The 14,573-nt window shown below is 41.7% G+C and overlaps 1 long non-coding RNA gene, 1 other non-coding gene and 1 pseudogene across 2 annotated transcripts; 1 reads left to right on the forward strand and 2 right to left on the reverse strand.

Moving 5' to 3' along the window:
* Positions 1–135: 135 nt before the first annotated feature.
* On the reverse strand, positions 136–10,769 carry LOC137307113 (uncharacterized). Its single transcript, XR_010959041.1, has 4 exons — positions 10,298–10,769; positions 9,697–9,921; positions 4,028–4,118; positions 136–584 (listed from the first exon to the last, which is right to left on the reverse strand). It is a non-coding gene; the product is annotated as an uncharacterized lncRNA (long non-coding RNA).
* A 2,496-nt stretch (positions 10,770–13,265) lies between these two features.
* Positions 13,266–13,651, reverse strand: LOC137307300 (histone H2A-like; annotated as a pseudogene).
* Positions 13,652–14,230: 579 nt separating this feature from the next.
* On the forward strand, positions 14,231–14,302 carry trnar-ucu (transfer RNA arginine (anticodon UCU)). The gene has a single exon. It is a non-coding gene; the product is annotated as a tRNA-Arg (tRNA).
* The last annotated feature ends 271 nt before the right edge of the window (positions 14,303–14,573 follow it).

Genomic DNA, 14,573 nt, shown 5'->3' on the forward strand with positions numbered 1-14,573 from the left:
AGTGGGATTTCGATAAACTGGGAATGGAGAACATTAGTTGTAATGCTGTATTAAATGCTTTTAATTAATTTCGGGTTTATAGCCTATACTGAGGAATAATGCAACAAAATACAAGAAGACTTTAATAAGCTTGCTGAAAGGCGGTCGAAATGGCCATTGAATTTCCATATAAAAAGGTGTGAGGTGGTGCATTTTGCTCGGAGAAATAAGGAGGCCACATACTGCTTGGAAATTAAGAGTCTAAATGGGGTGGAAGAACAAAGGGATTTCGGGGTACAGATTGATAAATGATTAAAAGTAGCAGCACAGGATGATAAGGCCATAAAAAAAGCAAACACAGAGGTTTATTTCCAGAGGAATAGAATTGTAAAGCAGGTAAGTTCTGTCGAACTGTAATTTAAACTGTCAAACCTTTGGCCAAACTGTTAAGCTTTCCTTTTCTGAAATCTGTGCTGAGTATTCTTTGTTATATTTTCGGTTTCTAGATGTTTTTCTGTTGCTTCATTGGGTAAAGGATTCCATGATCAATCCGACCACCGACCTTTAGTTAACTGGTCTTATGTTCCCTGGACTTGTTCTACATCCTGTTTTAAAATATAAGAATCACATTAGCTGTCATCCAGTCCTCTGGCACTATTCCTTTTTTGATGATTTTTTCCGATGCATGTAACAATGCCTCTGCTATCTCTTCCCTTGCTTCATTTAATATGCACAGATGCAATCTATCTGGACCAGGAGTTTAACCACACTTTCGAACATAAATGCCTTGATATCTTTATTGACCTCTTCCTCTAATACATTCACCCTGTTAATCTCCCGGGTAAATACTGAGGCAAAGTAACAATTCAACATTTCTGCCATTTCGCTGACGTTACATGTGAGTTTATCTTGTGCATCACTTAGTGGCACTCAATCAATTCTGATTTTCCTTTTGTTATTTTTGTGTCAGTGGAATAATTTACTATTTCTTTTTATATTCCTTGATAATTTGCTTCCCGAATTGTTTTGGTGACTTCTTCCGAACCTCTTCCTATTCGTTTTTGCCATCCTCTTATTTAATATCTATGAATGAGAAATTCCACCAGCTTGTTGTGTCTGTTCAGGGGCTGATGTTTGGGAACTATTTATTGTCTATGATTAAAATGCCAGAAACCCAAAGGGAGCAATTCAGTCCGAAACTCCACAGAAACACTCGACTTCTCCCTCCTGGTGAAATAAGGCGCTATAATGGTGAGTATAGCTGCCTTCCAAGCAGTTAATTCCAACAGGTTTGAATCCCAGCACGCTGAATTCAGAAACACCAAGACTGGAACTGAATTTGATGATGTTCAGAGGGACAGTGTTTCCAAAACACAAACGGGTTTAATTTATATTAAAAATACTTTTAAAATTCATTTATTTCCCGCATAATGTTGAATTTAACTCTGTTCCTTTGTATTATTACTTGCCCTGATCTGTACGGTGGATACGAGACACAATTGCTCGGATTCAGTGAAATTAATTGATTTTCGGAAGTTTTTCCTCTGATGATTCCTTTTCCTTATTTAAATTATATCGGATTAACCTTTCTGATCTATTGAAGGGTCATCGTCCTGAACCGTTAACCCGAGCCTCCCTTCTCCACAGGTGCTGCCGGACCTGCTGAGTCTTTCCAGCATTTTCGGTTTTAATTTTTTCTGTATTTTGTCCCTTTCACTTTTGACGGTCGCCGTTGAACCTTCCAGATTTGCGCTCAGTTTTTATTTGTGCTTCAGTTCGGTTTATTTGAATTAATATAAATCGTGTCCTGAGAAATCAGACAGAAATATTGTGCAATGGAGAGTGAAATATAATGGGGCAACTTTCGAATGAGCAAAACAAAAACTTTATTATGAATCAATTGTCTAATTTTTCACTGAAAAACATGAAAAAATATGAGAGTAGAAGTTACAGAGAGAAACTATTTCCTCACATTGCACATTGTCCTGAATCTGAAACAACGACAGATAATGTGAATTTCTTCCGCTCTGTTACAGTTCTCACTTATGGCCAGTCGATGTCAGATTGTATGTGAGTGTGAGAGTAATTCTCTGTCTGTCAGTTTCTGGTACTGTATGTGAGCGTGATATTCATTCTGTATCCGTCAGTCGCCAGTTCAGTCTGCGAGTGTGGGATTCATTCTGTATCTGTCAATCTGTGGGAATGTGTGTGAGTGTGGGATTCATTCTGTCTCTGTCAATCTCTGGTATTTTATCTCAGTGTTGGATTCATTCTGTACCTCAGTCTCTGGGCAAAGTGCAAGTCTGGATTCGTTCTGTATTCTTATTTCAGGCTGCAGTATGGTGCTTGAAACTGTATCTTTAATTCACTAATTTATGCAAATCTTTTGTGTAGCATTAATTTGTAAATATGGATACACTTTTGGATTTTGTTTCAATCAAACAACGTGTGGGAGTTTTTTGTCGGATTATATCTTAATCTCTGTGAAGATAATGTACACTTCAGTCTTTTACTGTGAAATTATTGGACTGGTATTTATGGTGTAGCTCAGTCAGTACTAATGGAATTGACACTCTTTCTTTCAGTCTGACACGGTATGAGATATTTGGACTCGTGTGTAAGGTGCAGCTCACTCTGTACTCATGGAATTGACACTCTTTCTTTCAGTCTGACACTGTATGAGATTTTTGGACTGGTGTGTAATGTGTGGTTCAGTCTGCACGAATGGAATTAACATTCCAACTTTCAGTCAGACACTGCAAGAGATTTTTGGTCTCGTTTGTAATGTGTAGCTTAGCCTACATTAATAGGATTCATGCTGTATGTTTCAGTTTGATAAAGTATCAGATTTTTGGACGGTATATAATGTGTAGCTCAGTCTGCACTAATGGAATTTATACTGTACCTTTCAATCTGATACAAACCAGCCTAAATATATTACACAGTAAGGTGTAGTTCAGTCTGCACTAATGGAATTGATACTGTATCTTTCAATTTGTTACTGAATGTGACTTTTGGACTTGAATCTAATGTATACCTCAGTCTGCACTAATGGGATTGATGCTGTATCTTACAGTCTGATACTGTGTGAGATTTCTATACTGGTATGTAACATGTAGGTCAGTCTGTACTAATCACATCGATACCATATCTTTCAGTCTGATATTGTACCCGATTTTTGGACAGGTATCTGATGTGAACGTCTGTATGCAGTAAAGGAATTGATACTGTACTTTCAGTTTGACACAATGTGATTTTTGGACAGGTAACTAATGTGTACCTCAGTCTGCACGAATGGGAATGATACTGTACCTTCCAGTACAATAATTTATGTGAATATTGGTCTTGTATATAATGTGTAGCTCAATCTGCACTTATGGAAGTTATACTGTATCATTCAACTTGGCACTGTGATTTTTGGACTGGTATGTGATGTGTTGCTCAGTCTGCACAATTGGGGTTGATACTGTGTCTTTCAGTCTTATACTGTATGAGAATTTTGGACTGGTATCTAATGTGTACCTCAGTCTGCAGTGAATGAATTGAAACTGTACATTTCATTCTGACACTATGAGGTTTTTGGACATATATGTGAGTCAAATATGGGTAACATCTGAACTGGTATCTAATTTGTATCTCAGTGTACAATAGTGGCATGAATACTGCATCTTTAAACTTATAATGAGTGTGAGTTGTGGGCTGGTATTTAATTTGAATCTTGGGGTGCATGATTGTGATTCATTCTGTACCGATCAATCAGTCCAATGTGTCAGTTCTATCTGGTATTTAATTTGTAGCTAAGGCTGAACTAATGTGAGATTGACAAAGTGCCTTTCAATCTGATACTGGGTGTGATTTTGGACTGGGAATTATTTATCTGCCGGTCAGCAGTACTGAGTCGTTGTGAAATGGAAATTACATCTGTCTCTCCTGCTCTGTTTCACTGTTGGATTGGGATCAGTGTGGGACTGACTACTTCCGCTGTCTGAGACTGTGGGACTGATGACCTGTCTGTGTCTCTGTGCTCTGTGAGTGATAATGTACTTACTGTGTGTGAGAAGGAGCTGGCTGCACTGACTGCTCCTTGTGGCTCGGGTGGAGGAAACATCACACTGATTCTGGGTCCTTCAAGGATTTGACTGTCGGAAGAAAAAGATTCTCTTGTAATTCAAGAACAGGTGAAATAGAAAATACAAAAGTGATCAATTGAATCTCTCCGTTAATAATCATTGTAATAACCACAAATGAAAACCAGCGATACAAACAGTGTCAGTGTCTGACTCCACTGCAGTACTGCAGCTCTCAGCTTCTGCACACCAGGTGTGTTGGGCAGTTTTACAACAATTTAGTGACATCCAGACACAACCCAACCCCTGCACTGATCCATGAATGGGAATACCCGATGGGGCGGGGACCTTTGATCATATCAGATTTCTGTTTCCCACTCCCTTGGGACAAACCATTGAACCGAAACAAAACAGACGCTGTTTAAAATGTGTCCTTCAACCTTCTCACCTGATATCTGCCATAGATGCTCTTTGTATAACTCCCCATATCCTTACTGTCCGGCTCTGTTTACTTTTCAGAAACAAACACTACAGGTTAATGGGCAGGTTTAAAAAATCAGATTTAGTACCTGCCACCAATCACAAACACGCTCACACTGCACATTGTCCGGTTTCAGCAATTTGTTCCGACCAGTTCTGCTTCCGGCCAGTAGATGTCCCCAAACCCCGGGACATTGAAGTTTGAAGATGAGAGAGGGACAGAGCAGAAACTAATTCTTCACATTATATTGCACGAGTGGGATTTAGAAAAATTGGGAATGGAGGCGAGCTGCAAGTACATTTTGTTAGACCAAACATTAGTTGTAACGCAGTGTTAAATTCTTGTCGTTGATTTAGGAGGTATTGTCAATACTGAGGAAGACAGCGGCAAAATAAACTTGCAGAACGTCTGTGTAAATGGCCAGTGAATTTCAATATCGAAAGGTTTGCGGTGCTGCATTTCGCTGGAGGGAATAAGGAGGCCAAATACTGCTTGAAAAATTACAGTCTAAATGGGATAGAGGAACAATGTAAATCGTGTCCTGAGAAATCAGAGAGAAATACTGCGCAATGTACAGTGAAATATAATGTGGCAAATTCACAACTATTGAACGAGTGGAACAAAAACTTTATTATGAATAAATTGTCTTCATTTTTCACTGTCAAAAAGTGCAAAAATTCGAGAGTAAAAGTTATGGACAGAAACTTTCCTCACAATGCACATTGTCCTGTTTCTCTCACCACGACAGATCATGTGAATTTGTTCCGCTCTTTTACAGTTCTCGCTTACGTCCATTAGAGGTCAGTCTCAGGTACTGGATATGAGAGTGGGGTTTATTGTGTATCTGTCTGTCTCTGGTACTGTGCGTGAGTTTGGGATTCTTTCTGTATCTGTCAGTCTCTGGTGCTGAGTGTGAGCATGGGGTATATTCTGCATCTGTAACTCTCAGGTACGAAATATAAGTGATGGATTCGTTCTGTATCTGTCAGTCTCAAGTGCTTTATGTGAGTTTGGGAATAATTCTGTATCTGTCAAGTCTCTGGTACTGTCTGTGTGTGGGGGGGATACATTCTGTATCTGCCATTCTCTGCTACTTTATCTCAGTGAGGGATTCATTCTGTAATTCAGTCTCTGAGACAATGTGCAAGTCTGGATTCATTTTGGGTTCTTATTTCAGTTTACAGTATCGTATTTGAAACTGTATCTTTACCACTTCAAAGTAGATACACTTCTTCGTCGAGTATTTGATTTGTTAATATAGATACACTTTTCGATTTTCTTTAATCAAGCACCATGTGTGAGTTTTGGCTCAGTGTTACATCTTAATCTCTGAACTCTATTGTGAATGATAATGTACCTTTCAATCTGTTCACGTTGAAATTACTGGACTGGTATATAATGTGTCGTTCAAACTGCAATAATGGGATTAATTCTGCATCTGAGTCTAACACTGTATGAGATATTTGGACTGGTGAGTAACATATAGCTCAGTCTGTGCTAATGGAATCGATATTGTATCTTTGAGTCTGATATTGTATGAGATTGTTGGACTGCTCTATAATGTGTGGCTCAGTCTGCACTAATAGAATCGATACGGTATCTTTCAGTCTAAAAGTGTATGAGATTGTTGGACTGTTATATAATGTTAAGCTAATAGAATTTAAACGATATCTTCCAGTCTGATCATCTATTTGATTTTTGGACTCGTATGTAATGTGTAGCTCAGTCTGTACCAATGGTATTGATAATGTTTATTTCAGTATAACACGAGTATTTTACCAATATATCGAATATGTAGCTCAGTCTGCACCAATGGAATTGATACTGTATCTTTCAATCTGACCCTATGAGATTTTTGGACTGGTATGTAATGTGTAGCTCAGTCCGCAGTAATGCGAGTGTGAGATTCATTCTGTATCTGTCAGACTCTGGTACTTTGCGTGAGTGTGAGATTCATTCTACAACTGTCAGACTCTGGAACTGTGTGTGAGTGTGGGATTCATTCTGTATCTGTCAGTCTCTGATGCTGTGTGTGAGTGTGAGATTCATTCCACAACTGTCAGACTCTGGTACTGTGCATGAGTGAGATTCATTCTGTTCCTGGTACTGTATGTGAGTGCAGGATTCATTCTATATCTGTCAGTCTCTGGTACTGGCTGTGAGCATGGGGTATATTCTGCATCTCTCAGTCTCAGGGGTACTATATATCAGTGATGGATTCATTCTGTATCTGTCAGTCTCTGATACTGTGTGTGAGTGTGGGATTCATTCTGTGTCTGTCAGTCCCTGGTACTTTATCTCAGTGTGGGATTCATTCTTTAATTCAGTATCTTCCAGTCTGAACATTTGAGGTTTTTGAACGAGTATGTAATGTGTAGCTCAGTCTGTATCAATGGTATTGATACTGTTTATTTCAGTATAATACTCTATGAGTATTTACCAATATATCTAATATGTAGCTCAGTCTGCACTAGTGGATTTGATACTGTATCTTTCAATCTGACACAATGAGATTTTTGCTCTGGTACGTAATTTGTAACTCAGCCTGCACTAATGTTGGTGACTATGAGATTCACTTTGTATCTCTCAGTCTCTGGTACTGCGTGTGAGTGTGGGATTCATGCTGCATCTGTCACTCCCTGGTACTCTATTTAACTGTGGGATTCATTCAGTATATACATTCTCTCGTACTGTGTGTGGGTGTTGAATTACATCCATATATGCAGTTTCTCATACTGTAAGTTAGTATGGGATTCATTCTGTATCTGTCATTCTCAGGTACTGTGTGTGAGTGTGGGATTCATTCTGTATCTGTCAGTCTCAGTTACTGTGTGTGAGTGTGGGATTCATTCAGTATCTGTCAGTCTCTGGTACTGTGTGTGAGTGTGGGATTCATTCTGTATCTGTCTGTCTCTGGTGCTGTGTGTGAATGTGGGATTAATTCTGTATCTGTCAGTCTCTGGTACTGTTTGTGAGTGTGGGATTCATTCTGTATTTGTCTGTCTCTGGTGCTGTGTGTGAGTGTGGGATTCATTCTGTATCTGTCAGTCTCTGGTACAGTGTGTGAGTGTGGGATTCATACTTTACCTCTCAGTCCCTAGTGCTTTATGAGATTGTGGGATGAACTCAGTACCTGTCAGTCCTTGGTGCTGTATGCCTGTGTGGGATTCATTCTGTATCTATCATGTCTGGTACCATATTTGAGTGTGGTACTTACTCTGTGTCTGTCTGTCTCTCGTACTGTATGTGAGTGTGGGATTCATTCTGTGTCTGTGTGTCTCTGTACTGTATCTGTGTGAGAGATTCATTCTGTATCTGTACATAGTTATTCTCTCAGATTACATTATCATGTTCAATATTGTAGGATTAGTACCTTAATGCTTAAATAGTTTTTCTCATTATTTAATTGGTAAATATGGACACACTTTAGAATTTGATGCTGGAGCTTTTAATCTGATAGTTTGTGTGCTTTTTGAACTCCTATTAAACCTGTATCTCTGTGAGTAATATTGTGAATGATAATGTATCTTTCAAAATGATATGGTGACATTTTGGAATTGGTCTATAATGTGTAGATCTGTCTGCACGAAAGGAATTGATACTGCATCTCTAAATTTTATTTGAGAATATTTTTGGACTCATGTGTAATGTGTATCTCAGTCTGTGCTAATAGAATTGATACTGTATCTTTAAATCTCGTACTATGAGTATATTATAAACTGGTATCTAATTTGTTTCTCAGGTTACACTGTCACAGCATTTCTCAATCTGATACTGTACATGAGCTTTGACTTGCAATTTGTATCTCTTGATACGCTATTCAAATGGATACTGCATTAATTAAACTCACGTGTGTGTGAGAGTTCTGGGCTGGTATTCAATTTGGTCGGTTGTTATATAAAGTTAAATTTCACGGGATCCAAGGTGAGGTAGCCAATTGGATAAAAAATTGGCTTGGCGACAGAAGACAGAGGGTGGTTGTGGAGGGTTGTTTTTCAAACTGGAGGCCTGTGACCAGCGGTGTGCCTCAGGGATCGGTGCTGCTTCCGCTGTTATTTGTTATGTATATTAATGATTTGGATGAGAATTTAGGAGGCATGGTTAGTAAGTTTGCAGATGACACCAAGATTGGTTGCATTGTGGACAGTGAAGAAGGTTATCTAGGATTGCAACGGGATCTTGATAAATTGGGCCAGTGGGCCGATGAAAGGCAGATCGAGTTTAATTTAGATAAATGTGAGGTGATGCATTTTGGTAGATCGAATCAGGCCAGGACCTACTCCGTTAATGGTCGGGCGTTGGGGAGAGTTATAGAACAAAGAGATCTTGGAGTACAGGTTCATAGCTCCTTGAAAGTGGAGTCACAGGTGGATAGGGTGGTGAAGAAGGCATTCAGCATGCTTGGTTTCATTGGTCAGAACATTGAATACAGGAGTTGGGATGTCTTGTTGAAGTTGTACAAGACATTAGTAAGGCCACATTTGGAATACTGTGTACAGTTCTGGTCACCCTATTATAGAAAGGATATTATTAAACTAGAAAGAGTGCAGAAAAGATTTACTGGGATGCTACCGGGACTTGATGGTTTGACTTTAGGGAGAGGTTAGATAGACTGAGACTTTTTTCCCTGGAGAGTAGGAGTTCTAGGGGTGATCTTATAGAAGTCCATAAAATAATGAGGGCCATAGATAAGGTAGATAGTCAAAATCTTTTCCCAAAGGTAGGAGAGTCTATAACGAGGGGGCAGAGATTTAAGGTGAGAGGGGAGAGATACAAAAGGGTCCAGAGGGGCAATTTTTTCACTCAAAGGGTGGTGATTGTCTGGAACGAGCTGCCAGAGGCAGTAGTCAAAGCGGGTACAATTTTGTCTTTTAAAAAGCATTTGGACAGTGACATGGGTAAGATGGGTATAGAGGGATATGGGCCAAGTGCAGGCAATTGGGTCTAGCTTAGTGGTATAAACTGGGCGACATGGACATGTTGGGCCGAAGGGCCTGTTTCCATGTTGTAACTTCTATGATAATCTCGGGGTATCTGGTATTTAATCCATGGCTAATGTTGCCCTTTTGTGAAATTGACATCCTGAAAGCGTGACTTTGGACTGGGATTTTTGTATCTTCCTGTCAGCAGGACTGAGTTCGGGGGAAATGGAAACAGCGTCTGCCTCACCTGCTCTGTCTGACTGTTGGATTGAAAATGTGTCTCTGGAACCTGGGATCAGTGTGGGACTGACCGCTTCTGCTGTCTGAGACTGTGGACCTGATGAACTGTCTGTGTCTCTGTGCTCTGTGAGTGATAATATACCGACTGTGTGTGAGAAGGAGCTGGCTGCACTGTTCCTTTGCCTCGGGTGGAGGAAACTTCACATTCATTCTGGATCCTTCAAATATTTGCCTGTAGAAAGAAACGTATCTCTTGTAACTCAAGAACAAGTGAGGTAGAAAATGCAAAAGTGATCAGTTTAATATCTCTGTTAATAATTATTTTTAATGTTCACAAATGATTTCCAGTGATACAAAGAGTGTCAGTGTCTAACTCCACTGCAGTACTGCAGCTCTCAGCTTCTGTACACCAGGTGTGTTGGGCGGTTTTAAAATAATTTAGTAACATCCAGACACAACCCAACCCCTGCACTGATGCATGAATGGGACTACCCGATGGGGCAGGGAGCTTTGTGCAGGTCAGGTTTCTAATCCCCTCTCCCATGGGACTAACCGTTCAACTGAAAGCAAACAGCCGCTGTTCAAAATGTGTCCTTCACACTTCTCACCTGGTGCCTGCAATTGATGCTCTTTGTTTCACTCCCCACATCTGTTTCCACTCTTCACTGTCCAATAACAATAAACAGAGTGAGACTGGAACTAAACCAGCACCATTCACTCCTGGTTTGGGGAGAGAAAGCAGCAATGGTTTTAATAGCAGGTTCTTCCCATTCTCTCTCCCTCACCCTGGACACACACAGCCCGAGAATGACCTCTCCCTTCCCCCTCTCACTCCATGTTCCGGGACCAGTTCCTGATCCACTCCGCCTCTTACAAACAGCCCCCGGACTCCCCCTGACCTTCCCCCGGACTCAATGCCGATCTCTGAGCCCATCTGCGGACACGGTCCCGAAGCGATGAGCTGCTGTAACGAGGCTGCTCTTTGCTCCCTTCCCCCGGGGGCCGTGATCTCTCCATTCCCGGCTGTTTTTAACCATCTTCTTCCGCTCACTGAGGGAATGGCGCCCACAGGCCGAGCTGGGGGAGGGGAGCGCGCATGCGCTCTTCTGCTCACCAGCAAACAGCGCTGGGGGCGGGGCTGAGTCACGCATGCGCAGATATCTGGTTTAATTCCCAATGCAAAAATCGATGGAAACTTTCCCCAATTGGAATTTTTCAGAGTCTGAGCAAAGGAAGTGGGGGAAAGGTCAGAGGGAATGGGGTCCACAGGCAGTGCAGGAACAGGCACCAGAATGGGAAACAGATGGGATTCCACCAGTGCCGAACGCTGGAATCCAGACTGACTTTACAATCTCCAACTATTAAACTAGATGTTTCCATCCCTGCTGTTTCTCTCGGTATATTTTGATTGTAAAGGGGCTTTTACAGATAAAGTGGGACGTTTTGAAATGAGCCAATGGGTTCTGTTCATTCTTGGCCCCTTTACTAATTTAGTAACGTGTGACTCCGAAACTGAAGGCAGGATTTCTCAAACCAATCCTGGAGAAACATGGGAGAAAAATGGGAGTCGGTGTATTTGCTGGGACCGTGTGGGATTAACATCAGACTGCAACAGTCCCAGATTAATGTAATCAGAGTGAAACTCACGGACACTGAGAGTAATAGCGAACGGAACTGGTCTGCAAAACCGAATATAGTGCAACAGGCAAGAGAGGGTTAAATTCGGCCCACATTGTTTTTGTCACTCTCTGTACTGTCCCTGAGTGTGGGATTAATAGTGTGTCCGTCTCTGGTATATCAGTGAGAGATAAGAATGCATCTTCTGTCTCTCCAACGGGATTTTCTGGATAAAGCGCAACCTCACAGGTCAGTCTGGAACTGATACTGTGGCACTGTGCCTCTCCGCTCGCTCTGTCACCGTATTTGTCTCCCTTTCTCTCTCACTCTCTGATGCTGGATATGAAGGTTGGATACAGATATTGAGCGTGATATGAACACACTGATAGGAAGTGTAAGACTGACAGGCTCTGTCTCTCTCTCCAGTGCTGGACATGATCCCCATATGGAACCAACGCGGGTTGGTGGACTCGAAACACGGTTTACCAGTCAACAAAGCGAAAGGCGAGTAATATTTCTGATCTCCTGGGCACCAGGCCGTTCACTGTTATTTGTTTCTGTACAGAGTTACATTTCAGTGATTCCCCAGTGAGTTTGATGCGTTATGTAAATAATCCAACAAAATAGAACAGAAACGGAGTGAAGCGCTGAATCCCGCAGATGGAGAAAGGTAAGTCGAGCAGTTCTGGTGATGCTTTACGAGCCCAGCATGGGGTCCATAAGTTACCGTTTAAAGTACCGGACTGTGGTCGGTGCCCCGACTCCAGTCCCATTAATACCTCATCTCGTCCACACCGAGACAAAAGCAGCTCAAAGCAGCACTGGTAGCATGATATCAGCGTCTCCCTTCAGACAGTAACCAGTCCTTTCACAGATACAGTGGGTGGCTCTGAAAAGAGCCTTTACATCGAGTTACATCGAAACTACGGCACAGAAACAGGCCATTCGGCCCAATTGCTCTGATGCCGGCGTTTATGCTGCTCACGCGCCTCCTCCTTCCTTACTTCATCTAACCCTATCGGCATATCCTTCTATTCCTTTCTCTCTCATGTGCTGATCTATCTTCCCCTTAAATGCATCTATGCTATTGGCCTCAGCTATCCTAAGAAACCCTATAATTATCTTAAAATCAGCCTTGTCTTTTCTAATGAAACGAGACCCAGTCTGCTCAGCCTTTCCTGATAAGAATATCCTCTCATTTCTTGTATCATCCTTGTGAATCTTTTTTTGCATCTTCTCCAATGCCCCTATGTCTGTAATATGGTGACCAGAAATGTTCGCAGTATTCCAAATGTGGTCTCACCAAGATCCCATACTAGTTTAACATAACTTCTTAGCTTTTCAATTCTATCCCTCCAGAAATGAATCCCAGTGTTTGATTTGCCTTTTTATCACCAGCGTCGCTACTTTCAGTAATTTGTTCATCTGCACCACGAGATCCCTTTGCTCCTCTATCCCGTTTAGACTCTTATTATCCAAACAGTATGTGATCTCCTTATTCTTCATTCTGCAAGTTTATTGATGTCCTCTTGAATTTTGACACATTCTTCCTTTGTATTAAAGACATCCCCCAATTTGATGTCATCGGCAAATTTTGAAATTGTACATCCGATCCCGGAATCCAAATCATTATTGTAAATTGTGAAAAACAGTGGTCCCAGCACCGATCCCTGTGGAATTCCACTTCCCAACTTTTGCCAGTCTGAGTACCGACCCTGGACCTCTATTCTCGGTTTTCTGTTTTGTCGCCAGCTTCCGATCCATTCCACCACCTGTCCACTGACTCCACGTGCTCTGAACTTAGCCATGAGTCTACAATGTGGTACATTATCGAAGGCCTTCGGAAAATCCAAATCTATCACATCTACTACATGAACCTTGTCTTTCTGTTCCTTCCTCAAATGATTTAATAAGTTTGTTCGTGTCCTTGCCCTGTTATTAGATTAAATCTTGGCCGCTTCACTTGTTCTTGATGCTCCCAGCGCTTTTCTTCGGGAGCAGCACGGCCTGGATATTAGGCAGCACCCCGCCCTGAGCGATGGTCACCCCTCCCAGCAGTTTGTTGAGCTCCTCGTCGTTGCGGACGGCTAGTTGCAGGTGTCTGGGAATGATGCGGGTCTTCTTGTTGTCGCGGGCCGCATTACCGACCAGTTCGAGGATTTCAGCCGTCAGATACTTGAGCACAGCAGCCTGACAGACCGGAGCTCCGGAACCCGCACATTCAGCAGAGTTCCCCTTTCTCAGGACCTGTGAACACGGCCCACAGGTAACTGCAGTCCGGTCCGGGATGAGCGAGACTTGGCCTTGGCCCGAGTTTTACCACCGGATTTTCCTCTTCCAGACATTTCCACAATCTCACAAACACTGTCACAAAGAATGAAGAAATCCTCCAGAGCTCGCCCTTCTACCTTCTGGAGGATTGCAGTGAGGGCCACTTTTGATGGGTCTCTCTCAAAGTGTTTACACTGCCCCCCCACCCTCACTGATATTCTATCTTTCAACTGCTGTAATATTGTCCTTTAGCAATATTGCTACTCCTCTTCCTTTCCCTGCTTCTCTGTCCTTTCTAAAGATCTTATAGACTTGAATATTAAGCTGACATTTGTGCCCAGTTGGTAGTCAGGTCTCAGTAATGATTTCATGAAATTATTTAACTTTACTCGATGGCTGATATGTGTTGCGGCAAAGTGTATTTCCACTGGTCAAGTATTGCAGGGATCGACTATCTCTTCAGTCCGATATCAGGTGAAGAATTACTGGCTGTTGTGTAATTTCCATTGATTGGGGCTTGGCGTCATCTACTGGGCGGAAATGGGAACTGCAGCAGAGCGAGAAAGGATCCGTCAGAAACCAGTTTAAAGTGAGAACAAAATGTGTGTTCAGGATCTAATGGGTAAAAACTATTTTATTGATGATTATTTCCAGCGATGGTGGTATAGTGGTGAGTATAGCTGCCTTCTAAGCAGTTGACCCGGGTTTGATCCCCGGCCATCGCAATTCAATGTTTACATTCATCTGCTTTCTTCAGAAACTCTAAGTTTGCAGCCGAATTTGTTGCAGTTCAGCTCTGTCAGCCCGAAGATTGGGAAAACTTTAAAAACCAGCATAGAATGACTAAAAGAATAATAAAGAGAGACACAATAAATTATGAGAGTAAACTAGCAAGAAATATAAAAACTGACAGTAAAAGCTTCCACAAGTATATAAAAAGGAAGAGGGCAGCTAAAGTAAACATTGGTCAAACAGCGGCCAAAGGCGGAGGAGCAG

The sequence above is a fragment of the Heptranchias perlo genome, chromosome X (assembly GCF_035084215.1).
Source record: "Heptranchias perlo isolate sHepPer1 chromosome X, sHepPer1.hap1, whole genome shotgun sequence".
In the NCBI taxonomy this organism is placed as follows: Eukaryota; Metazoa; Chordata; class Chondrichthyes; order Hexanchiformes; family Hexanchidae; genus Heptranchias; species Heptranchias perlo.